Genomic DNA, 26,321 nt, shown 5'->3' with positions numbered 1-26,321 from the left:
AGTGCCAGTGGCACATGACAATAATTGAATTTCAAATGTGCTTTGCTCTTGTTGTGCTCTGACACTACACAAAAGTTATTTTGCAGTTGTTATTGTGCTTCTTCGTCTAGGTTTTTGCTGCCAAATACAGACGTTTGCTATGGCTATTTCTTTCTTTCCAGAGTGAACATTTTCCCTGCATCAAGGATGGTGTTTTCTCACTGGCTTGATGTCTGTCATATCCTCTCAGGTTTCTGTATATAGTGAACTGTTCATGACTGTCATTGTGGTCGTTCTTTCTTCTCTGCTTGCTGCTGTGGTGAAGGTGTGGGAATTTTGAAGGATTTAAGTTTGGGCAATATATGTAGCGCGCATAAAAAACTTAACTGCTTCTAGATGCTATGACAACGATGAAACACGATGCCAGAAGAGTGCAACAAGGATTTAGATTACAGGGGTGGGGCGGGTAGTAATCTCCGGATTATGGCCGAACGGAGGTAAGTATACAAATAAATAAATAAATAAAAATTGTTGCGCGCGCTGCATCGTCAAATGCAGGAGCCGCTACTGCCTTCAATATCTCTCAAATTACTTTAACAGACAAAAGGAAATCTGATTTTATTAAGGACAGGAGGTCACCATCAAACTTCTTCTGAAAATGTAATTACATTATTAGTATATGTAATAATAATAGTAAAACAAGTATTCAGCTATGTACGTGACGGATCAATGATTCGTCTTTAAAAAATGTGGTGTCATGAGATGGGGTTGTCGTGAGGAGATGCATTTGGAACAGGGAGAACAACATGCCACGGTGTCATGGAAATCAGTCATAAAGAATTATAAATATAACACATTTAAAAGCTGGAATTATTTTCAAAACAAAGATATCTGACATGGGATATATAGTAATGAGTATGTGCATAAACAATATAGGACAAGTGCTGATAAGGATGCAAGGCATATTAAAATTCAACAGGGGCATGCCACCAAGTTGTCATTGCATACTGGGCTAGCTGTCCTTTTGACTTTGTTCATTGTTGTCCAGATGTAGTGTCTTTGGCACTACTTAAAGGCCCATTGCTGCTCTGACATTCATTTGTTTCTTGCTTGGGCCATCCTGCGCGCCCTATGATGCGTGTGTCCTAGTGTCCCTGTCTGTATCCGGGATGACCTTCACTTGCTGCACTTTTGCTTAGACTGGATGAGGCTCCTGAGCTTTCTGTCTTAAGGATTTTGTTTTCCCCTTCCATTCCACTTTCATTTTTGCCCCTGTAAGTGTACCTTGGGAACTCTGCATACTGTTTGATGCTGTTTTTTCAGCATTTAAATCCTATGGATTTTCTGTCCCTGTTATTGGTGAGTTTTTCTGTTCCCGAAGAGGGTTTCTCACTTTGTTTAAATTCGCTAACTCAGAGATTCTGACTTAAACAACATTGCAATACCCAAATCATAGGTGGGAACATTCCAATTCTTTTTTCACATAATTCTATATTTCATATATGAATATATGACTTTTACTTTAATTTCAAATGATCTAGCCAAACATCAAAATACAGATCGAATATATATGAAAGACCACGATTACATGTAAATCATATATGCATAAACATTTGTCTATACTGCTCCCAAGTATGTTTGGACCACCAAACAGCATTGCCTTTTACCATATTTCTTACATCTCAGCACATCACCCAAGTTGCTTAACGTACCTATGTCTCATCAGTTATGTAGTGAGAACTCCATTGCCCCTAATGCAAGCAAGGAAATGAACTCCCATGCCGTTGTTTGGTTGCTTTCCCCTCCACTGCTGGGGGAAGCAACTATTATTGATAACTACTCTCCTGTGTCCCTTCAATCAGTAGCTGCTCCTGGAGGGAGTGTTGCCGGGCGGTGACGCAGGGCGAGGAAAGGGCAGGGTGGGGGGGTAGTAATCTCCGGATTATGGCCGAACGGAGGTAAGTATACAAATAAATGAATAAAACAAATTTTGTTGCGCGCGCTGCATCGTCAAATGCAGGAGCCGCTACTGCCTTCAATATCTCTCAAAATACTTTAACCCCTTCGACGCTCATGACGAGCTCAGCTCGTCATGACGTACACCTCTCGTACGCTGATGACGAGCTGAGCTCGTCATGAACCGCAGGTTTTTAAAAACCTTAGCGTACAGTGGGAAAATGCGCCGCACGCATGGCGTCAACAGACAAAAGGAAATCTGATTTTTTAAGGACAGGAGGTCACCAGCAAACTTCTTCTGAAAATGTAATTACATTATTAGTATATGTAATAATAATAGTAAAATAAGTATTCAGCTATGTACGTGACGGATCAATGATTCGTCTTTAAAAAATATGGTGTCATGAGATGGGGTTGTCGTGAGCGTGAGAAGGTGCATTTGGAACAGGGAGAACAACATGCCATGGTGTCATTGAAATCAGTCATAAAGAATTATAAATATTTTCACATTTAAAAGCTGGAATTATTTTCAAAACAAAGATATCTGACATGGGATATATAGTAATAAATATGTGCATAAACAATCGAGGACAAGTACTGATAAGGATGCAAGGCAGCCGTGCGCGAATATATATCAGATGACCTTGTGTAAACAATACAATGATAGAATTGTAAAGTAGATGCCCAACTGGTTTATTCAGAGAAAAAAAAAGAAGATGAAGAAATATCTGTTGAAGTCTATATTTTCCTGACAGGTACTGGGGTAAAAGTTGAGAAGGACAATGAGTTCTGAACCCTTTTGTTGGGACTAATCTTGGCACCCAGTGTCACATCAAGTGAAATATTACAAGATAATTCCAAAAAACAGAGTCCAAATCTCAAACATGCATCGGCAACAACACATGACTGTAAGAAAAGGAAACTAAAAAGATACAAATCTAGGTTTCAGAATAAATCTCGCTTATGAAAACCTTTATTATTATTTTTCATATATGAAATGGTGGTCATGAATTTTTATTATAAATATGTATGGCATGGGAATGTTAAATAACAATCTACTCATCCAGTTGTTTGAATTGCTGTACAATGAAATCTAGAAGTAAAGAATGATTAAAATATGAAGATAGTGTAAATTGTATCACACAGATCTTTTTCACCTCTCTGGAGGAAATACATGTTAAAAACACTTAAGAATTAATTTTGCAAAAAGTATGATGGCTACTATAGGTATATAGTACGCAGCAGTAAAATCATCAGGAAAAGTAAGGAAGATGAAAGTGAAAAATAATGTTACCCAATAAGGCGTGGACAACTTACATTTATTTAGTCCTGATTAGAGAGCAAAATAAGACAAACAAACATTGAAAATGCAATAGGTCTCGCCCTCGTTTTAGTTAAAGCAGTCCTGTTTGTAATTAGGCGGCTTTTTAGCTTCGCTTTTATTAGTGTTTTTCAAATTTTCATGTACATAACATGCATATGTATGCATGCTTATATTTGTATTTATGAGAGGTAGAGGTAGAGAGTAGAGAGTAGTAGAGAGGTAGAGAGTAGAGTGTGAGTAGTATAGAGTGAGCAGTAGAGAGTGAGTAGTAGAGAGTGAGTAGTAGTGAGTAGTAGAGTGTAAGTAGTAGAGAGCAGTAGAGTGGTTAGTAGAGAGTGAGTAGTAGAGAGTAGAAGAGAATGAATAGTAGAGAGTGAGTAGCAGAGTGAGTAGCAGAGAGTGAGTAGTAGAGAGTGAGTAGTAGAAAGTAGTAGAGTGAGTAGAGAGTAGAGGGTAGTAGAGAGCGAGTAGCAGAGAGTGAGTAGCAGAGAGTGAGTAGTAGAGAGTGAGTAGTATAGAGTAATAGAGAGTGAGTAGCAGAGCGTGAGTAGTAGATTGTAGTAGAGTGAGTAGTAGAGAGTGAGTAGTAAATTGTATTAAAGAGAGTAGCAGAGAGTGAGTAGTAGAGAGTAAGCAGTAGAAACTAGTAGAGAGAGAGAGTAGAGGGTAGTAGAGAGTAAGTAGCAGAGAGTGAGTAGTATAGAGTAATAGAGAGGGAGTAGAAGAGAGTGAGTCGCAGAGAGTAGTAGAAAGTGAGTAGTAGAGAGTAGTGGAGTGAGTAATAAAGTGAGTAGTAGAGAGTATTAGACAGTGAGTAGTTGAGAGTGAGTAGTAGATTGTAGTAGAGTGAGTAGTAGAGAGTGAGTAGCAGATTGTAGTTGAGTAGTAGAGAGTAGTAGAGTGAGTAGTAGAGAGTGACTAATAGAAGAGTTTCTAGAGAGTGAGTAGAAGAGAGTGAGTAGTAGATTGTAGTAGAGTGAGTAGTAGAGAGTGAGTAGTAGAGGCTGAGTCATAGAGAGTAGTAGAGAGTGAGTAGCAGCGAGTGAGTAGTAGAGAGTAATAGAGAGGGAGTAGTAGAGAGTAGTACAAAGTGAGTAGTAGAGAGCGAGTTGCAGAAAGTGAGTAGTAGAGAGAGTACTAGATTGTAGTAGAGTGAGTTGTAGAGAGTAGTAGAGAGTGAGTAGTAGATTGTAGTAGAGAGTGAGTAGTAGAGAGTAATAGAGAGTGAGTAGCAGAGAGTGAGTAGTAGATTGTAGTAGAGTGAGAAGTAGAGAGTAGTAGAGAGTAGTAGAGAGTGAGTAGCAGAGTGAGTAGCAGAGAGTGAGTAATAGAGAGTGAGTAGTAGAGAGTAGTAGAGTGAGTAGTAGAGGGTGAGTAGGAGAGAGAGAGTAATAGAGTAGTATAGAGGGAGTGATAGAGAGTGAGTAGTGCAGGAGACTAGTAAATAGTGAGTAGTAGAGAGTGGGTAGAGAGAGTGTGAGTAGTAGAGAGTAGTAGAGTGGTTTGTAGAGAGTGAGTAGTAGAGAGTGAGTAGTAGAGAGTGAGTAGCAGAGTGAGTAGCAGTAAGTGAGTATTAGAGAGTGAGTAATAGAGAGTAGTAGAGTGAGTAGTAGAGAGTGCGTAGTAGAGGAGAGTGGTAAAGAGTGAGTAGTAGAGAGTGAGTAGTAGAGAGTAGAGAGAGGTAGAGAGTAGAGAGTGAGTAGTAGAGAGTGAGCAGTAGAGAGTGACTAGTAGTGAGTAGTAGAGTATGAGTAGTAGTGAGTAGCAGAGTGAGTAGCAGAGAGTTAGTACAAAAGAGTAGTAGAGTGAGTAGTAGAGAGTGAGTAGTAGAGAAGAGTAGTAAATAGTGAGTAGTAGAGAGTGAGTAGTAGAGAGTGAGTAGAGTGAGTAGTAGAGTGAGTAGTAGAGAATGAGTAATAGAGTAGTAGATAGTGAGTAATAGAGAGTGAGTAGTAGAGAGTAGCAGAGAGTAAGTAGTAAAGTGAGTAGTAGAGAGTGAGTAGTAGATTATAGTAGAGTGAGTAGTAGAGAACAGTAGAGAGTGAGTCATAGAGAGTAGAGAGTAGTATAAAGTGAGTAGTAGAGAATAGAGTAGAGAGTAGTATAAAGTGAGTAGTAGAGAATAGAGTAGAGAGTAGTAGAGAGTGAGTAATAGAGAGTAGTAGAGAGTGAGTAGTAAAGTGAGTAGTAGAGAGTAATAGAGAGTGATTAGTAGAGAGTAGTAGAAAGTGAGTAGTAGAGAGTAGTAGAGTGAGTAGTAGAGAGTGAGTAGTAGAGAGTGAGTAGTAGAGAGAGAGTAGTAGAGTGAATAGGAGAGTGAGTAGTAGAGAGTGAGTAGTAGAGGAGACTAGCACATAGTAGTAGAGAGTGAGTAATAGAGTAGTAGAGAGTGAGCAATAGAGAGTGAGTAGTAGAGAGTGAGTAGTAGAGGAGAGTAGTAAATAGTGAGTAGAGAATGAGTAGTAGAGAGTGAGTAGAGAGTAAGTAGTAGAGCATGAGTAGTGGAGAGTAGTAGAGTGGTTAGTAGAGAGTGAGTAGTAGAGAGTGAATAGTAGAGAGTGAGTAGTAGAGAGTGAGTAGTAGAGTGCAGTAGAGAGTGAGTAGCAGAGTGAGTAGCAGTAAGTGAGTAATAGAGAGTGATTAGTAGAGAGTAGTAAAGTGAGAAGTAGAGTGAGTAGTAGGGAGTAGTAGAGAGTGCGTAGTAGAGGAGAGTATTAATGAGTGAGTAGTAGAGAGTGAGTAGTAGAGTAGTAGAGAGTGAATAATAGAAAGTGAGTAGAGAGTTGAGAGAGGTAGAGAGTAGAGAGTGAATAGTATAGAGTGAGCAGTAGAGTTTGAGTAGTAGAGAGTAGTAGAGAGGGAGTAGCAGAGGGAGTAGCAGAGCGAGTAGCATAGAGTGAGTAGTAAAGAGTAGTAGAGTGAGTAGTAGAGGAGAGTAGTAAATAGTGAGTAGTAGAGAGTGAGTAGAGTGAGTAGCAGAGAATGAGTAATAGAGTAGTAGAGAGTGAGTAATAGAGAGAGAGTAGTAAAGAGTGAGTAGTAGAGAGTAGCAGAGTGAGTAGTAGAGAGTAGCAGTAAGTGAGTAATAGAGAGTGAGTAGTAGAGAGTAGTAAAGTGAGAAGTAGAGTTAGTAGTAGAGAGTAGTAGAGAGTGAGTAGTAGAGGAGAGTAGTAAAGAGTGAGTAGTAGAGAGTGAGTAGTAGAGTAGTAGAGAGTGAGTAATAGAAAGTGAGTAGAGAGTTGAGAGAGGTAGAGAGTAGAGAGTGAGTAGTATAGAGTGAGCAGTAGAGAGTGAGTAGTAGAGTGTGAGGAGTAGAGAGTAGTAGAGAGTGAGTAGCAGAGAGTGAGTAGTAAAGAGTAGTAGAGTGAGTAGTAGAGAGTGAGTAGTAGAGGAGAGTAGTAAATAGTGAGTAGTAGAGAGTGAGTAGTAGAGAGTGAGTAGTAGATTGTAGTAGAGTGAGTAGTAGAGAGTGAGTAGTTGAGAGTGAGCCATAGAGAGTAGATAATTGTAGAGAGTAGTATAAAGTGAGTAGTAGAGATTGAGTAGTAGAGAGTGAGTAGCATAGAGTAATAGAGAGTGAGTAGTAGAGAATAGTAAAAAGTGAGTAGTAGAGAGTAGTAGAGAGTGAGTAGCAGAGCGTGAGTAGTAGAGAGTGAGTCGTAGAGTGAGTAGTGTAGAGTAATAGAGAGTAGTAGAGAGTAAGTAATAGAGTGAGTAGTAGAGAGTGAGTAGCAGAGAGTGAGTAGTAGAGAGTGAGTAGTACAACGTAGTATAAAGTGAGTAGTAGAGAGTAGTAGAGTGAGTAGTAGCGAGTGAGTAGTAGAGGAGAGTAGTAGAGAGTGAGTAGTAGAAGGAGTAGCAGAGAGTTAGTAGAGAGTGAGTAGTAGAAAGTGAGTAGAGAGTGGCAGAGACTGAGTAGTAGAGAGTGAGTAGTAGATTTTAGTAGAATGAGTAGTAGAGAGTAGTAGAGAGTGAGTTGTAGAGAGTGAGTCGTAGAGAGTAGTATAAAGTGAGTAGTAGAGTGTGAGTAGTAGAGAGTGAGTAGTAGAGAGTAAGTAGAGAGTAGCAGAGAGTGAGTAGTAGAGAGTGAGTAGTAGATTGTAGAGTAAGTAGTAGAAAGTGAGTCATAGAGAGTAGTATAAAGTGAGTAGTACACAGTGAGTAGGGAGTAGTAGAGTGAGTAGCAGAGAGTGAGTAGTAGAGAGTGTTATACATGGCTGGAGACTGACTAAGAGTGCATGGATCAGAAAGGTGGCTGGCAAAGAGAGCAAGAGAGCCCACGGTAAGAAACAGTTTCTGGGGCGACAGTGTTATACAAGGCTGGAGGCTGGCTACGAGTGCACAGAGAGGAGAACGGGCTGGCGTACAGTACAAGAGATACTACAGTAGGAAACACAGTTTATAACGCGTGTTATGCAAAGCTAGGAGTGGGCGCTAGAGCGGCTGGCTGTTTAAAACGTTCTTTTTCACTGTATGTATCGCCCCACATTACTATCAATCAATCAATCAATCAAGACATTTGTATAGCGCACTACTCACCCGTAGGGTCTCAAGGCGCTAGGAGGGGGGGGTGCCGTCACTGCTCGAACAGCCAGGTCTTGAGCTTCTTCCTGAAGGAGAGGTGGTCTTGGGTCAGGCGCAGATCGGTTGGGAGGGAGTTCCAGGTCTTGGCGGCCAGGTAGGAGAAGGACCTACCTCCTGTTGTCGCTCTTCGGATGCGGGGGACGGCGGCGAGGGCGTGGCTGGTAGATCTGAGGTGGCGCTTGGGAGCGTAGAAGTTGATTCGGTTGTTGAGGTAGTTCGGGCCTTGGTCGTGTAGGGCTTTGTGTGCGTAGGTGAGGAGACGGAAGGTGATTCTTTTGTTGACGGGCCAGTGCAGGTCTCTCAGATGTCCGGAGATGTGGCTGTTTCGTGGGATGTCGAGGATGAGTCTGGCTGAGGCGTTCTGGATCCGCTGGAGTCTCTTCTGGAGCTTGGCGGTGGTTCCGGCGTAGAGGGCGTTGCCGTAGTCCAGTCGGCTGGTGACGAGGGCCTGGGTGACAGTCTTCCTGGTCTCGGTGGGGATCCACCAGAAGATCTTCCGTAGCATGCGCAGGATGTTGAAGCACGACGAGGAGACGGCGTTGACTTGTCTGGTCATGGAGAGGGAGGAGTCCAGGATGAAGCCCAGGTTGCGTGCGTGGTCCGTCGGTTTGGGTGCGGTGCCCAGGGCGGGGGGCCACCAGGAGTCGTCCCAGGCGGAGGGCGAGGAGCCCAGGATGAGGACCTCCGTTTTGTCTGAGTTCAGTTTCAGGCGGCTGGTCGTCATCCACTCGGCTACATCTTTCATCCCTTCGTGAAGGTTGGCTCTGGCGGCGGCGGGGTCGTTGGTCAGGGAGAGGATTAGCTGGGTGTCGTCGGCGTAGGAGATTATGTTGAGGTTGTGTTGGCGTGCGATGGCCGCGAGAGGGCTCATGTAGATGTTGAAGAGGGTGGGCCTCAACGAGGATCCTTGAGGGACGCCGCAGATGACTTTGGTGGCCTCTGACTTGTACGGTGGTAGCCGGACTCTCTGTGTTCTTCCGTCGAGGAAGGAGGTGATCCATTCCAGTGCCTTCTCCTGGATTCCGATGTTGCCGAGGCGCTGCACTAGGGTGCGGTGGCAGACAGTATCGAATGCCGCGGAGAGGTCCAGGAGGATGAGGGCCGCTGTTTCTCCGTTGTCCATCATGGCTCGGATGTCATCGGTGGCAGCGATGAGGGCGGTCTCGGTGCTGTGGTTGGCTCGGAAGCCAGACTGTGAGGGGTCGAGGGATCCATTCGTCTCGAGGAAGGCGGCCAGCTGTTTGTTGACGGTCTTTTCGATGACTTTGGCCGGGAACGGGAGGAGCGAGATGGGACGGTAATTCTTGAGTTCGGTGGGGTCCGCTGTAGGTTTCTTGAGTAGGGCGCTGAGTTCTGCGTGTTTCCAGCTCTCCGGGAAGGTGGCGGTGTCGAAGGAGGTGTTGATGATGTCCCGCAGGTGGGGTGCGATGACAACGTCGGCCTTGTTGAAGACGTGGTGAGGGCAGGGGTCGGTCAGAGATCCGGAGTGGACGGAGTTCATTGTGCGAACGGTGTCTTCGGTGCTGATCGGAGTCCAGGCGCGGAGGGTGGTGGTGGGTGGCGTTGCTGCGGTTGTGGCGTGCGTCGGTTGGATGCTGAAGCTGTTGTGTATGTCCGCGATCTTGTTGTGGAAGTAGGAGGCGAGGGAGTTGCAGAGGTCTTGCGACGGGGTGATGTCGTTGTTTCCGGCGTTGGGGTTGGAGAGCTCTTTCACGATGTTGAAGAGTTCCTTGCAGTTGTGTGCGTTGTTGTCCAGCCGGTCCTTGTATGCATTTTTCTTGGTGGCGCGGATCAGTTGGTGGTGTTTCCGGGTGGCGAGCTTGAGGGTGTTCATGTTGTCCGTTGTTGGTTCCCTTCTCCATCCTTTCTCGAGGGCTCGGCAGTTCTTCTTGGAGCTCTTGAGTTCGTCGGTGAACCATGGGGCTTTTCTGCTGCCGGGTCTGCTGGGCGGGGTCCTCAGCGGGGCGAGTTCGTCCGCGCAGTTGCTGATCCACTTCGTGAGGTTGTCGGCGGCCTGGCTGGGGTTCGCTGAGCCGGCAGGAGGGTGCTGGCTCAGGGAGGCGGTGAGCTGGTCGGCTGTGATCTTGTTCCAGCTTCTTCGGGCAACCTGTTGCTGGTGGTGGTGGATCGTCGTTCTATTGAAGGTGAAGTGGACGCAGCTGTGGTCCGTCCAGTGGAGTTCTGTTGCGTGGCTGAAGGCGATGTCTTTGCTGGATGAGAAGACGGCGTCGAGTGTGTGTCCGGCGAGGTGGGTGGGGGTGGACACCAGCTGCTTGAGTCCGAGGTTGGCGAGGTTGTCAAGCAGGGTGGTGGTGTTACGGTCGCTGTTGTTCTCCAGGTGGAAGTTGAGGTCCCCCAGGAGGATGTAGTCGGCGGAGGGGAGGGCATGCGGGCTGATGAAGTCGGCGATGTCCTCGCTGAATCGTGTGCGTGGCCCGGGGGTCGGTAGATCAGGGTGCCTCTGAGGGTGGTCTTTGGGTCGGTGCGGATTTGGAAGTGCAGGTGTTCGGCGGTGGTCAGGGTGTCGTCGGTGTTGGTCGTGATGCGGATGGTGTCTCTGTGGATGATGGCGATGCCTCCTCCCGTCTGGTTGGCGGTGCGGTCCCTCCGGATGATCTTGTAGCCGTCCGGGATGGCGATGGCGATGTCGGGCGCTGAGGAGGCGTTCATCCAGGTCTCCGTGAGGAAGGCGATGTCAGGGGCTGTGGTGTCGAGGAGGTTCCAGAGTTCGATGGCGTGTCTGTGGACGGAGCGGGTGTTGAGCAGGAAGCACTTGAGGTGGTTGCTGCTGGTGTTCGGCTTGGCGGGTGCAGGGTGGGTCCGGATGCAGGTGAACTTGCAGGCGTGACAGCTGAAGGGTCCGTGGGTGTGCTTCGGGGTGGCTCGGTGGCATCCCGGGATGCCGCCGGTGTTGTGTGCGATGAGTTCGGCGGCGTTGTAGGTTCGTCGGGACGTCTTCCGTCGGTGGGGGCCAGGGGTCCTGGCGCGGTCCAGGCGCGGACGGGCGCAGACGGGCTTACCTTTGGCGCACCTTCGGCGCTCAATCGGCGCGCCCGCTGCGCGTCAACGCTGCGCGTTCGCACGGTCGCCATATATGGCGAAGTGCGCGGGTGGGCGGAGCAGCTGGGAGGCGGGAGCGGGGAGGGTACAGAATGAAGAAAGGGGCGGGGTTTCGCGGCGGTGGCGGGAATAACATAAACATATCTTGGCATCTTTGGCTTCGTAGCTCACTGTATCATTGCAGGGAATGAAGGGCACCCAGGCACTCCTGTCACTGTCCCTGGGGGGATTACAACGCCCCTCATGCATTTCATTGTCACTGCACAGAGTAATTAAGCGAAATCCTCTGGTATGCACCTTATTTTACCTTACTGTACCTGTAGTAAAGAAACTCTAATTACTGACATCCCAAGGCATCGTATTTACTACGAGGGCGGTGTCCTGGAGTACAACCCCCTCTGCCTCCCTCACCTTGCACGCGTGCACGCCCCCCACTGCCTAGCTCACCGGCCGCCATCTGCATCCAGGCGCACACCTTGTAGACAGTGGCCGAGTTCCAGAAGAAGACGAGGCCGCAGCAGAGCATGGAGCCGACTATCAGGAACATGGAGATGCTCACGAAGAACATGGCGGTCTTAAAGGCCCCGGAAGGGATGCTGGCGAAGTCCAGGGCGCTGCCCTTGCATATGAGCTCGGAGGTGAGCGTGTTGTCGATGCAGCAGCTGAAGAGGCCGAAGTTGCCGGCCTGGGGAGTGTTGATGCTCTCCCCGATCCAGTAGGGCTGGATGAAGATCACCACTATGATGATGGTGAAGCAGATCGGGAAGACTGCCCAGAGCACGCCGATGGCGCGCGTGTTCTGCACGTAATTGGTGTGGTAGATCTTGGCAGCCTCCTGGGTCGGCAGCATCTTCGCCATGGCGCCCGCGTTCAGTGGCTCGGTTCAGGGGGACGCTGAGGCTGTACCTCATTCACTGTCACCTAGAAAGAGACGCTGTTTAGGCACATCGGGAGCTCTACCTCACCCTATCGATCCTAAAAACCCACTGTTCGGATTTAATAGTCACAGAGGCATGCATTCCGCCGGGGGCGTCGTCGTCATGGAGCTAGGCCTTCAGGCTCCAGACCGGGGCAGAGGTGGGCGGGATCGTATTCCGTAACCCAAGGCTCGATGAAATATTCATGCCTCAGAGGTGTCCAAAGAGGCCTCCTCGAGGGCTACTGCCCGCCAGCACCAGAACCCCGAAGAGCAAGGCTGACCCAGAAGGGCATTGAGGGCCAGTAAACAAGCATGATAAACACACATTTTAAGAAGAACACGATCCCCCAAGGGTATTTTCATTAATAGTGTTTGTTTACATGCACATTACTCTTGTGTGAGGAGGCAAACTACCCTCTCATTTCAGTTTACTGTTTATGTGCAGAATCTTGATCGTTTTAAAACATGCTACAACTCATCTCAGCTTGCCCCTGTTTAGGACCGAGCAGAGTTATCGCGGTAGACGTCCAGTCGTGAGGCTGTCACCGGACAGGGCCTGTTGCAGTGCCCGTCTAACCTCCCAGGGCGCGCGTGCGCTCATCCATCGTGCAGATTTGCCACCGATCAGAGATTCGCCATGGCGGGCACGGGGCCGAGCTGGCACCGTCTCAGACGCATGTTTTCCCTCAGCATTCCGCTGGCAGCACCCCAGCCCTCATTTGTATGTCGAGAACTGTAAAATGCTTGTTCTGTTCTAAATTCTGCGCGGTTTCAGAAAGTATCAAGTGCCCCTTGTTCCCAAGCGGCGTTCCTCCGCTCTAGGAAATTGTTTACCCCAAGGCCTAGTGCCGCCACGCCGGGAGGCGAGGGTGGCGGGTTTTAAAGTGAGCTCTAGCGCACAACCACAGATGAAGACGGGCATTCCTCCTAGCACGTGTCCGCGCTGGGATAACAGTCCACGACACTTCCTAAATGTGTTTTAATACGGTTCTACATGATTTTCTTTATGCTGCTGTGGGTAGGAGATATCCAGGAAGCTGTCTCTTCGTGGTCCGTAACATTTGATACATGGTAGCAGGATTGTAGTCAAGTGCTGCTTTTGCAAAATGTACATACACTGAGGGGCTTGGCAGTCAGGGGTGCGGCTGGTGCAGTGGCACCGGGAGCCCAGGAGTGTGAAGGGCACGGGGATGTGAGGGGCCCACTGGACCCCAGTTTTGGATGTCTTACCATAACAAATAGGCAGCTGGGTGAGCCCATTGTCAGAATCTAGGACACTGACTGTTCCCCCTGTGGACACCCCCACCCCAAGAAGAGTGCTCAAGGAAATGGACCGTGCCCCGCTTGTGTAAATACTTGCCTCGCAGCGCTTGTCTGAGCCACACAAGTCAAATGAACGGGCCCTGCGCACTGCGAGAACCGTGACAGGCCGGCTAGATCAACCGCCAGGAGTGCTTGGGATGCAATGGCACACCGGCCGCATCGCTGGACAGCCGAGGGGCACGCTGGCGCGGGCAGATAGATTTAGTCATGTCACCTAAAAGAGAACCATGAGGCATGCAGCTAATGAGCCCGCCGACGCCCGTCAGCGGTGCCATGCAGCTCCGGCTGGCAGTGCATTAATTCCCCTTTAATTGAAGCTAATGTTTAATCCAAAATAGTGTAGTGACAGCTTCAGCTCAACAGATGAGCTCTTTTGTTGTAGTATTTTAAGCTCTGTGCCTGCGCGCCTGCCAGCTCCTCAAATAGGGCTGTCGCGTTCATGATTTGTGAAAGCACTGCTACTTTACCTTACAAATCTTTTCAGAGTATTTCCAAACGTGGTTAAAAACCAGCTCCCAGCAAGGGCTCCTTTCTGAGGCACGCATCCGGGCCTTGTTTACCCGTATTGTTGGACGTGGCTTTTTGTTCACCTAGAGCCCACTACTATAATCATATTTTGACACCGTTAGCAGAAGTCAGGGCCTGTGTTGACAGGGAGGCTGACCCCTGCCAGCGGTGGGAGGGAAAATAATGGCCTGCACTGCTCCCCACGGCAAGCCCCGCTGAGCGCTGCAAAGCATCCAGCAGAAATATCCCTGGAAGTCCAGAGAGCGGAGAAACCAAAGTTATTCATATTGAGGACGCCTCCGTCACCTGCGTGGCCGTGTTAAGGGGGGCCACAACTTCGCACACCCCTTTATGAAATATATAAATGCATACCTTTTGTTTTAAAAGAAGAACCACTTGTTCATAACTGAACAACACCTTCGAAACTCTTTTACAAGATGTCAACATTGGATATAGCATGTATTCTCTGCTTGTGATGAAGCCCCGTCCGTGCGTGTAGAAGAAAAGGCTTCAAGGATTTGTGAGTGAAGGGAGTTTTCTCTTTTTAGGTCTGCTTTCCTTCAGAAGTAAAAGGTTTGTTATCTTTATGGGGCCATGTGTTTGGCCCCATAAAGATAAGAAACCTTTTACGGCAGAAGGAAGGCAGACAAGCCTGTCCAAGTGGGACGGCTTAAAAAGAGAAAATTCAATGTCACGGAAATCTCTTTTCCAATGGCCGGCCACCTATTAGCATAAACGGTGACGCCAGCCAATGGAAAAGAGGGGCGGGGCTTAAAACCCACTAGTGAAAGCTACCTAAAAACATAAAATCTCGCCAGCCAGACTGCGCATGTGCAGCCTACACAGGCGAGACCTAAAAAGTTGATGTCATGAGGATGGAAAAAAATCATATTGTGTAATTGTGTTCATGAGGGAATTTTATTACATTCATGTTTGAGAATTCAGTCTCAGATACGTGAAACTTTGGTTTTAGGTTGCTTTCGCAGCAACACATTTTGCTTATATAATATTCTTACCAGGAATAAAGGAGGTGATAGCTTTGAGTGTTAAAGTTGTATAGATATATATTACAATGTAGGATTAACAACAGCGGACATATAAATGAAAGAACACAATTTGAATGCAATCCAAAGTATCCTGAAAAAGCAAATTTGTGACAACTGAGTGTAAGAATTAAATCTCCAAAATATGTTTAATTGGATCAAAATTGGTGAAAGTGTAATGAAAAGAGATTTCTATATATACGTGTGTTTACTCTCTGAAGGTAAACATATCTTATAAACAAAAACATTGCAATAAAAATGACCCTTTCCACAAGTTTTTGAAAGTAGATAGATATTTGTACGAGGCTGTGGAGTTGATGATGTGCAAGCCCTAGAGTCAATGCACAAAACTTTTCTATGTCAGGTCAAAAGTTTACAAAGATAAACTCTGAAAACTGCTTGCAATAATGGTTCGTCATTCACAGCACCAGTTCAGCACGCAGTGGATTTAATTTATGCATGCATACATTAAGCTAGCCCAGTTGATTTTCTAAACTCGTCAGTGGCACTTGCACGGTCATGCCAAGAGTGTTCCTGGTGGAATCTCTGGGGGTGGTCAGGAAAATAAAATGCAAATGAGGTGAACATCAGACACTTCGTACTTATTGAATATTCACAAAAGAAGGCACTTTCCTTGGCGCACGTGCTTGTCCTTCCCAACCTATGCGCGACTTGATTTCGATTGCTAATATTCAGACAAACGGGCACCAGGCCTTACTAGCATCTGTACAAAAGCGGAGAAGATGTTGTTACTCAGGAATGTGTTCAATTCCAGTCGTCACATGCATGTAATACAGGGGCATATCGTCAACTAGTGCAGCAGGTGCAGTGGTACCAGGGCCCAGAGGCCCAAGGGGTCAACTGAACACTGTAATTGCTGTATTTTTCAAATTAGACAGCAGTCAGGGGGCCCATTTCGCATCTTGCACTAGGGCGCATAACGCACTGGCTTTGCTTCTTGAACACCCCCACACTTCTTGCGTGGCACCGTCTCCACAGTGTTCCAGGATTCCAGAGAAACACAAAAGTACGCTACCTCAGTGCTTAATTTGAGACAGTGGTTTGCAATTAAAAGATGAGCAGAACAACAGTTGTTTATGAATTCAATATACATTGAAAAACAAGTAATACCTGCCGCCCAAGCCATTCTTATAGCTTAGAGGATCTTGAACAGACTGAAATGTCACACTTGTAGCCGTGTGATGGTTAGTAGTTGTGTAGGTACTGTCACTGGCAGCGCTAGCAGTGGCAATGAGTGGTGCAAGCTGTGGTGGAAGCTCCTGACGAGGGCCCTTGGATTATTTTTTACAAATTAAGCACTGACTCATACAGGCAGCATCATCAAGCTAAGGTTACACATCCTTGTAATGTTTTGGGTCACTGTGATAAACGAACGTGGCACAGTGGCGTAACGAACCTTGAGGGGGCCCCCCTGCAGGGTATGTGAAGGGCCCCCCTCCGAACTCAATCTAGAGCTCCCCAGCAGAAGTGCGGTGCTGACGGGGCCCCCTGGAGGGTGAGGCCCCCCCGCACCTCTGGGGCTGCAGGGGCCTCTGTTACGCCCCTGACGTGGCATGACACATCTTCATAGCATCGTTTGCAGCTGATGAGCTTGGCTCAGACTGCGCGACTACCGGCCTCCAGACAGTCTCATCCAAATACGCGCACAGATGTGCTGGAATCCCCACTGCTGGTAGAACAAACAGATATGCTGCTATGTCACAGCCTTTGTATGCAAGATACCCTGACTGTCCCTGGCTGCACCTGACAAGACAGCCGGCACGGCCTATTCTAAAGCCCTGCCCTGATAAAAGATTGCGTTATATCTGCATCCGGGTTTTTAACACGGTCATCTGGGATCTCTTGTGCACTGTAACAATTTCAAACATTTGTCCCAGCTCGTTTAGACTTTTAAAAACGAAGGGGCATATTATCAAGACAGGCGATACAATTATCGCTGTTTTAGAGTCCGAAAACTGCTGCTAAAACGGCGATAATGGGCTTGATAATATGCTCTATGGAATTCCAATTGAAGCCCATGTTAAATGTGAAGGACAATTGTATCGCCTGTCTTGATAATATGCCCCCAAGTTTCATCGAGTTCACACATTTAAGAGTGTAGGTGCATAGAAGTGACCGTCGCATCTTGCTCTGGGTCCCTTCTCCAGTCATATTATGCGATTATTTGTGTAACAAATCTTCAATTTGGTCGGCCATCACCTATGACATCACCTAAGGCATCAAATGTGTCTGATTTTGTGCTCTGAGGCCCTTTCCTCAAAGTATATTACACTGATGTGAGGATTTTGTTTGGTTAAAACACCACTTATTCATTTTCGGCATTAGCAGAAGCTTGGATGGCAATCCATTCACCGCAAGTGAGATCGCATTGATTCACATTATGCAAATGGCTTTCGCTATATTTGAATGGCATGTGGTCCAACACCTAAACTATCACTGGAAATGCATGACTTTCTCTGGTTTGAAGAGATGCTGTATGCAATGACCTTGTCAAAAATGGACACCAGTGCACAGTGCAGTCACTGCAGGAGGTTGATGATGCTCCCTTCCATCTCCCACTTGCCTATGTCTAAATTTGCCACCTGTGTCCTACGCACGTGCTGCCTTTCCTCTAGCCTCATTACCTGCTTGGGCCTTAGTTTACATGGGTTATGGTGCCACCTTCAAGAGGACAGTAAAGTGTGCTTTCTTCATCTTTGTTGTACCTCCTTGGGGTTGACAGCTTTTGCAGTTGTTCCCCCGTAAGGAAGCAGTGAGAGCTTCATGAGCAAATATAATGTGGGCTCCACAGCACAAAATATCTACATCGCCTAGGATGACATAATAGCTCATCAAGGCACCGCACAAATGGGTGCGAATCATGTAGTGGTTACCACACTTTCCTGGGGTTTTCCAGACCAATCATTTGTCACACTCATTGGAATGTTCACTGGTTCAAAATGTATGGTCTCACAGTCTAATCGAGACTGAATAAAAAATGCAGTCATGTGACATTTACGTCACATATTTACAACTGTTCCACCCTATGTGAATTTGGAGTAAACCATGTGGGTTATGACTTTTTACAGTCTGATGTCTGACTTACATTGCAAAAATCTTTTATGTAACAGCCACTATTTATTAAGGTCAAGACTGCATTGATTCTGATTTTGCAAACCAACATATGTAACAATAGGTCAATGCACATTTAAATCACCATTTTTAATGGGTCCTCATCAGACCTACCTTATTAATATGCATGAGGTAGGTCACATATTCTGATCCACTATGATTGGCTACAATCACAGGATGGTGACTTGCTGGGATCAGCTGACCACCATGTCTGTGATTGCTTTCCAATAAAGCAATATTTTTTAAAATGCATCCTGTTTTCCTGCATTTAAAAAGATGAAAACTTTTAAAAACATTTTTTATGAGTAAGCAGTGGTCCCATGGATCACTTCCTACTCATAAAAAAAGTTTTTCTAAATATTCACAAAGGGAAATGGGTCTCTTTAGGGCCCCTTACTGTTTGTGAATGCCATACCACTACATTCAACAGTTGCTAAAATATTATTTTGTTGTGACCAGCCATTAATACATCCCATTGCAAATCGCTATTTGGAAGGGAAGCCCTAAACACACTCTTTCCAAGTAGCGATTCGGTATGTAGTCGCAAACTCAAATCATGATTCGGTGAAGTGCTACCAATTAGCAGTTTGGGCATGGGACAAAAGGCAGTCTTGCAGGCGTTAATCAGGGCCTGACTGGCTGTAGCGGGCACCGGGCATTTCCCCGGTGGGCTGCAAGGTTGGGCCGATTTTGGGCCCCTATGGGGCTGATTTTGTCACAGGGCCATTTTTGCAGCATAGCTGCAATATCGGCCCCTGTAACAAAATCGTCCGAAACCGGCCCTGACAAATAGCTCGGCCGCACTTCCCACCCCCTGGGGGGCCAGCCGAGCACTTTTCCAAGAACGGTTTGGGTTCCCAGTACGGCCCTGTCGTAAAGGGTCAATTGCAAATTGCCTTGGTAAATTTGGCCCCAAAGTCTCCTGCAATTAATGTATGTTGGTTCACAAACAGACTCCTCCCTACTATGAGAGGGGATGCCAAATGATAGAAAGTGGCATGAGATGATGTACAGTAGTCAGAACGGAATTCATTGCTCTGCACTTAACATATGTGCCTTCTCTCATTGTTCCCCTTTGGGCTAACCCTTATTTTGCAGAGAGATTTTGTACTTTTTTGCTCAGCTTAAAGCAAGAGAGGAGAGTAACACCTTCTGTCTGTGCATACTCCACCGTTTAATGTGTTCTTCTGTGATATACTGATCATATTCTTAGCATTTCATTTAATTATGGCCTGTTTTAGAACTGAGTGGTAATGGAAAATCCTGCTTTATCTGGAGAAAATGATAAATCCAGAGGAAAATCCACTAACCAAATTTCCTCTTCCAGGCGGACAAAATGGTGGAGGAAAATATCTCAACGGATTCTCTTGAGGGTTTAGCATTACCCCAGGCTTTCCCTCACTATGCTGTTTTATATGAGTGCTTACATTAGCACTGAACCTCTAGAAAGATAAGCAATTAAAACACGGCAATATCGTATTTATAATACAGTTTTGAATATAACATCTATACTAATATTATAAAGAGAGAGCCCAAACCTTTGAGGCGGGTAATCTCAGGAACCACAGCACCAATCACAACACCCAATACAGCATTGGAAAGGGCAGTTGCAGCAGAAGGACATACGCTATACAGATGCCCACCATATACATTTGAAAGGTAAAAGAACTTTACCTGCAAAGTAGTTCCTTGTGGGCGTGGACGTGGGCGGGGCGCGGTATGACGACAATAAAAAAGCGTTCCTTAAAAGTGTGCGTTGTGCTGGGGCATGTGCTGGGGGCGTGAACAAGGCCAATGGGCGCGGCAATTGCAATTGTGCGGCAGCAAGGGGTGTGGCCAATGGGCGAGACAACCGGCAACAATCGTGCGGCACATCCCCCGAATAAAAGCATGCATTGGGGCGTTGCCAATGGGCGCGGCAATTGCCGGGGCTTAGGTGGGGGCAGACGCGACTGATCGTGCCTGCGGGGATATTAACTGCACAGTATACTGCGCGCTGTCAGCCAGTCAACTCCCTCCATAAAGGACAGTGCCTGCGGGGACACTAACTACAGCGTCTCCTGTGCGCTGTCACACACTCAACTCTCTGCATAAACGAATTGACACCAGGCGCACAACATCAACCAGGGCTGGAGCTGGGCTCCGGCGGCGGATGACGTGACTAAGCGCGCCTGCTGGGACACTAACCTTTGAACTGACTGCACTTTCCCACACGCGCAGCGTCTCCAGCGCACGCTGTCACCCACTCAACTCTCTGCATCAACGACTTTACACCACAAGCACAACCTCAAACAAAACTGGAGCCGGGCCTCAAGCGGGGGATGACGCGATTCAGCGTACCTGCGGGGACACGAAATTTACAACTGAATGCACTTTCACACACGCTTACCTACGGAAGTGGAGTACATACACACTAGAGACATCTGCTAATACTTCTTACTCCGAGGTACACACAGTATCTGCACACACATGCCTAACTATTTTGACACTTCATGCTAAAAATGTTCTCTACCGCGAGATTTTAAAATAAATTTCCCTTGCCTATTACACACATTGCACACATTCTGTTTCATACCCGGACAACGTCGGGACGGGCTGCTAGTAACTAATAATATTAAAACAACTAAACTAAGGAATCCTCAGCCATATACAATAAGGTTGGAAAACTCTTAAAAGTCCCTGCATGGTTCTAGGGGCACTAAAAGGAATAGGTCTACAGCGCCCATCATTTGTGAACATGGAAACCCAAGGCCATATGAGGAATAGGAGTGTGAGAAATGTACCTAATTCACTTTCATATAATTACCCTAAATTGTCGCAAAATTATGCAAATGTCCTCTAAATGCAAATCTATCATTTTGTGTTAATTTTACCATTGCGAACAACAGCCACTCACGTTCTATTATTCCCATGTGCTCGGGGCAATTTTTTAATTGTAAATGGCACATAATTACATGAAGTGCCATAATGGCAAAATACGGGAATTTTGTGTAACAAGTGTAATGCAAAATTCTCAAAATTATGCAAATTACACCAATAAAATGTAAATTTCGTCCAAGCCTAATGTGGAAGCCTTCATAACAGGCATACTAGGAGTAATTTGTTAAGGACACTTCATTATCCAAAATTCTGCCCTTCTCCATACCCTGCCTTCATTTTCACACTTAATCGTTGACTAGCATACTCAGAGTAAACCCTTGGAGTGATAGAAAGGTAGAGCCTAAATATCACTCTTTTAAAAATAGTTGTCCCTTTAATTTGCAGTCTATTTATTGATGAACCTGAGGCAGTAGCATAAAAGGATGCCACTGTCTAGAGTGCAAACAAGAAAAATACCCTCAGTCCCTTGGTTGGATAGTAAATGAATGCCACAATTGTGATGCAATGGTCCACAAAGACTTCTGGGCCCTGATGTCACTGCACTTGCTGCACTTCAGATTGCTCCGCTTTAACTTGAGGCAAATTAAAGTCTCCGTTTAATCTGTCCGGGCGGGAGTAGGTGATGGGCACAGGCACTCATTTATGGGACTTGTACTTATTTTTTTAAGGTGTAATGTTTAACTACTTTATTCGGTTACAATAACCATAAAAGTGTACACAACAAATTCACAAAAAAATAACATTGGTATAATAAACTAAGTTAAAACAGTAAAATAATACATCTAATATCAAAAAGATTCCACATCAAGATTTAGCAGAATGGATCATAACAATCATAAAAATAAGAATAGGTTCTCAAGTGCATTGAAACAGTGTGCAAAGATAACAAGAGATACAGAAGCATTATTCACAAGTGGAACACATGGAGTATTTGTGCCATTAGAGGAAAGCCATGACAACAATCACATAATTGGTGCCTGGCTTACCTCTGCAATTGACTCTTGTCTCCCGGCACGTAAATACAAACAAAACTTTCTTCACTCCGCTGCCCCCTGGTTCAACGAACAGCTAAAAATAGAGAAGTCTTGCTGCAAAAGATTGGAACGTATTTGGAGGGCTAACTACTCTCCTACAGATAAAGAAAATTATAAACTTGCACTACGTAAATACCATTCTTTATGCAACACCGCCAGGGCCAATCATGTAAACGCCACGATACTAAAAGCCCAGAATTGTCCCAAAGCTCTATTTAAAGCAGTTCAGGAACTATCTGGAATGTCATGCGCTCCCAAAGCCCCCTGCCTGGACACCACGCAATGTAATTCCTTGGCGGACTTCGTCACGGAGAAAATTGACAACATCTACGCTGGCTTTGGAGCTACACCACCTGTTTCATCCAGCCCCTCCATGCAGAGCCTAAACCAACTACCTTTTCAGGAAGATTCTGCACGGTCCTCATTTCCTCTGGTAGATAATTGGGAACTTATCTCTATGCCTTCTTTTCTGAATCTGCTGGCGGGGATCAAATCCGGTTCTCCCATGGATCCTATGCCCCCCCAGATTCTCTGTACCCTAGCCACCTCCTCACTTTATCCCATTTTGGCTCTCTTGAATGCCTCTCTCATTGAGGCTATTGTCCCTAATGTCTGGAAGCATGCGATGGTGGTCCCGCTTTTAAAAAAAGCGAATACTGATCCCAGCAACCCAGCCAACTTTCGACCCATCTCCTTGCTCCCCTGCCTCTCGAAAGTGCTGGAGAAACATATTAATCGTCACTTAACATCTCACATCGAATCGGCGAACGCTCTTCATCCTTCCCAGTCAGGTTTTAGGGCGGGCTTCTCCACGGAGTCCACACTCCTGGGAGTCACGGAGACCGTCAGACGCCAGGTAGATGGTGGGGAGACGGTGGCACTCATCCTTTTGGACTTGAGTGCCGCTTTCGACACCGTCTCCCACTCCATCCTTCTTTCTGCCCTGAAGTCGGTCGGTATCGGTGGCTCCGCACTTGCTTGGATTTCCAATTTTCTTTCTGATCGCACTTTTCAGGTTTTCTCCCCCTCTTCTGTGTCCTCTGTTCATAATTCCCCCCGTGGTGTTCCCCAAGGTTCTATTCTTAGTCCTTTGTTTTTCAATCTTTATGTTAGACCTCTTGCTTTTCTTGCCGAACAATCTGGGTTATCTATTTTTTCTTATGCAGATGATACTCAAATCATCTTCTCTCTTTCTTCCAATCAACATTCCCCCTCATCTTCTCTTCGTTCTGGGCTTATTGATATCGCCAATTGGATGCTGACTAACAAACTGAAGCTGAACGGCGATAAAACAGAGCTGCTCCTGTTTGGGCCAGACTCCGCTCTCTGGGGCCCACAACACTGGCCTCAGCAAATGGGACCGCTGCCAGTCCCAGCAACAACAGCACGCAATCTCGGTGTCTTCTTTGACAATCAGTTATCTATGAGGCAACATGTGGTCAAAGTCTCAGCCACCTGTACTACCATCATCAGGTGGCTGAGGAAGATCACATGGATGCTTCCCTTAGACACCCAGAGGTCAGTAGTCCAGGCCTTAGTGACATCTCGGCTGGACTACGGGAATGTACTTCTACTAGGTGCCTGCAAAGAGGTCACCCGCAAGCTCCAAGTGGTCCAGAACATGGCTGCCCGATTACTCTGCAATCTGCCTAGAACTGACTCTGTTTCTGCTTCCCTGCGCAGCCTGCATTGGTTGCGCAGGGAAGTCTAGGTCTAAATTTAAAGCATTATGCTTCATGCATCGCATCAAAGCTGGAAAATCCCCTCACTATCTATCCTCCTTAGTCCATCTCTACTGTCCCTCCCGCACCCTCAGATCCTCAACTCAAAGCAGATTCTGTGTTCCCCGTTTCAAGCGGGCTAGAGTCGGTGGGCGCTCGTTCTCCTACTTGGCGCCCTCGCTCTGGAATTCGCTACCCGTCTGCTCCTCTAGCGCCGGGAAACCTTCGGGTAGCTGCGCGCTGAATAAATTCATATATAATAATAATAATAATAAAATGGCAGCTCTAAATCATTAAAGTGCATATATAGATCAGGCAAACGGAACAAGTTAAAAATGTAATCTCTTCTAGTTGCCATCTCTTCTAGTTGGCCAAAGTGCACCCAGACAAGATTATAACTGCCCAACACCTTGGCTCTAATAATCCGGCACCTGAGTAAATGTAAACATGTAGCGACACCAAAGACAATGGGTCTTTGGTTTCTGGCTCACAGCAACCGTAGTGCCACAAAACACTGTCTCTATCCAAGCTGTCTGCAGATAGACAGCATCCAGTGCTTCCTCAGGCACTCAAAACCTGGACTGAAGACTATAAAGTGTGCGATAGTTTCTTCTGCCTGTAGAAAGACAGGGCATAGGTTGCTCTTGAAGCCAGGGGATTCCCATTTATACAAAAAGAGTTAAATGAAAGAGTTCTATACCAGAACTTTAAAAACATTTGCCTGGCAGATGGAAATGGGATATAATTAGGGAAATCTTCAAACCTAATTTTGTTTTTAAGATCGAAAAAATCAGAGAAGAGATCCTTGTCTCTTAATAGATACTTCCAACCCCTAGTTGTATGCCCAAAAAGTTTCATTGACACATCCCTAGTAACAGGTGTCTGGTGCCCTCTACTTTCCCAGAGGTTGGCAAATCCTAGTTGTAGTAGAGTGTCCGTGATGTTATTTATCCACTTTATTTTCTTGCTTTTATCGAGGACCTCTATTTCTGTGAAAACTATTATAGTCTTCAAGGGCCGGGGTATAATTTAGTCTCTGCCAATATAAGACAGGTCTTAGTTTGGCTTTAAGGGTGATAGGTTTAGTGCCCATGTGCCACTGCAAAGGAAGCAGGGGGTTGCTTTAGCAAGACCCAGCGAAGATCTTAGAAAGTTGTTTTCAGCAGTTGCAAAATTAGTTACTTTGAGAGACCCTACAACTCAGCCCCATAAATTGCACTTCCTACTGCCTTCTCATTGTAGACATTTATGACTGGAGTACTCTGCCTTGCTTTGGTGGAGTTTTACTTGGGAAAACTAGGACGTATTATTGTTAGTCTAATTCCCAGGTAATCAAAGTCAGAAGCCTTATCCAAGCTAGATCCGCTGAACCTGATGGAAACTTTAAATGACTTGTGGGGGTTAATGGGCATGAATTTAGTTTTTGCTTGATTTATCTCCAGCCTCCTGGTATCACAAAAGGCTGCAAAGCGGGTGAGCAGTACTTGCAGACCTGTTGTAGATATCAATAGTGTGTCGTCCTCAAAAGAAGCAAAGTGTTCTTCCAGCCAGGAATGCTAGGTGCATCACTACTGCAATCCACCAGTTGGGCTGCCGCATAATTTAGATGTAGAGAAAAAAGGGTGGGGGTGAGCATGCACCCCTGTCGTACGCCTCTATGTGTCTCTATACGATCTGTTGGTTCGCCCTGAGGCCCCAACGCACTTGGGCATACATTCCCTGGTGTACACAGATCAAGATATCAAGCAAGTCTAGGGGAAGCCCATTTTGTTTCACTTCCTCCCATAGTTTACAACAAGGGGCGACATCGAATGGAGACTTTAGGTCTACAAACACCAGATATAAGTGCAGCTTCTGTGAGACAACTGTCTTCCAATAGACTGTTAAAAATCTTAACACTCGGTCAACACTACTTATTTGTTTCCTAAAACCAGCATGCAGGAAAATTAGGGAATTATGTTCCTCTGTCCACAAGTCTAGTCTATTCAGAATCTGTCCGCAAAACATTTTCTGGGTGGCATCAATTAAACTAAGAGGTCTGTAGTTCAATGGTAAGTCCCTAGAGCCTTTTTTAATAAATTGGAATAATCTCCACAGCCTTTCACTATTTGGTATTTCTGCTCCTTCTAAAATCGCATTTGTCAGATTGTTTAAATATTTGGCCCAGTTCTCGTGGTCTAAGACAAAAAGGTCCCCAGGTATCCCGTCTGGGCTTGCAGCCTTACCAGGAACAATGCTCTTAATGACACACAGGGTTTCCTTAAGTTCATTGGCCAGGGGGGATTAGAATTTATTTCTCCGTGGCTCTATTAACGCCCTATTATTTGTCTCGGCCTCTAAGCCTGGGCCATACAGGTTAGAGAAATGTTTTTGCCAGACATGTGGTGGGTGGAATTTGCAAGAAAATTCTAATTCACTCTGGCCCACACTGGCAATTGTATGCCAGAATTTCCTAGAATTCTTTGGTGGCTTCATTTAAACTTACCCATAACTGGGTGTCCCAATCCAAATGACATTGATATTGGCACTTTTCAGTGAATGATATAATTTACTTTGTGCACCTCTACAAGCTTTATTAAACCATGTCCTGGTCTGTTCATTAGCCGGTGGGCCTACAGGGTAATGCTGGTGGAAGCATTCTCCCACTACAGCAAAACAATTCTCATGGATGGCCAGAATAGTGGAATGTTTATTTTAACCATCAAATTTTGACCCAGAGCAAAGGAGAGAAGGCAGATAGGGACAAAGAAGGGGATGGAGAAAGATAGGAAAACAGTGACAAACAGAGAAGGCAATGATGAAAAATCATTGGCAAAGAGAATCGGTCTAGCAACAGGCTTTGTCAATGGCATGTTTTGT

This window comes from Lissotriton helveticus, chromosome 2_1 (genome assembly GCF_964261635.1).
Source record: "Lissotriton helveticus chromosome 2_1, aLisHel1.1, whole genome shotgun sequence".
Taxonomy (NCBI): Eukaryota; Metazoa; Chordata; class Amphibia; order Caudata; family Salamandridae; genus Lissotriton; species Lissotriton helveticus.
This window is presented reverse-complemented; position numbering follows the sequence as displayed.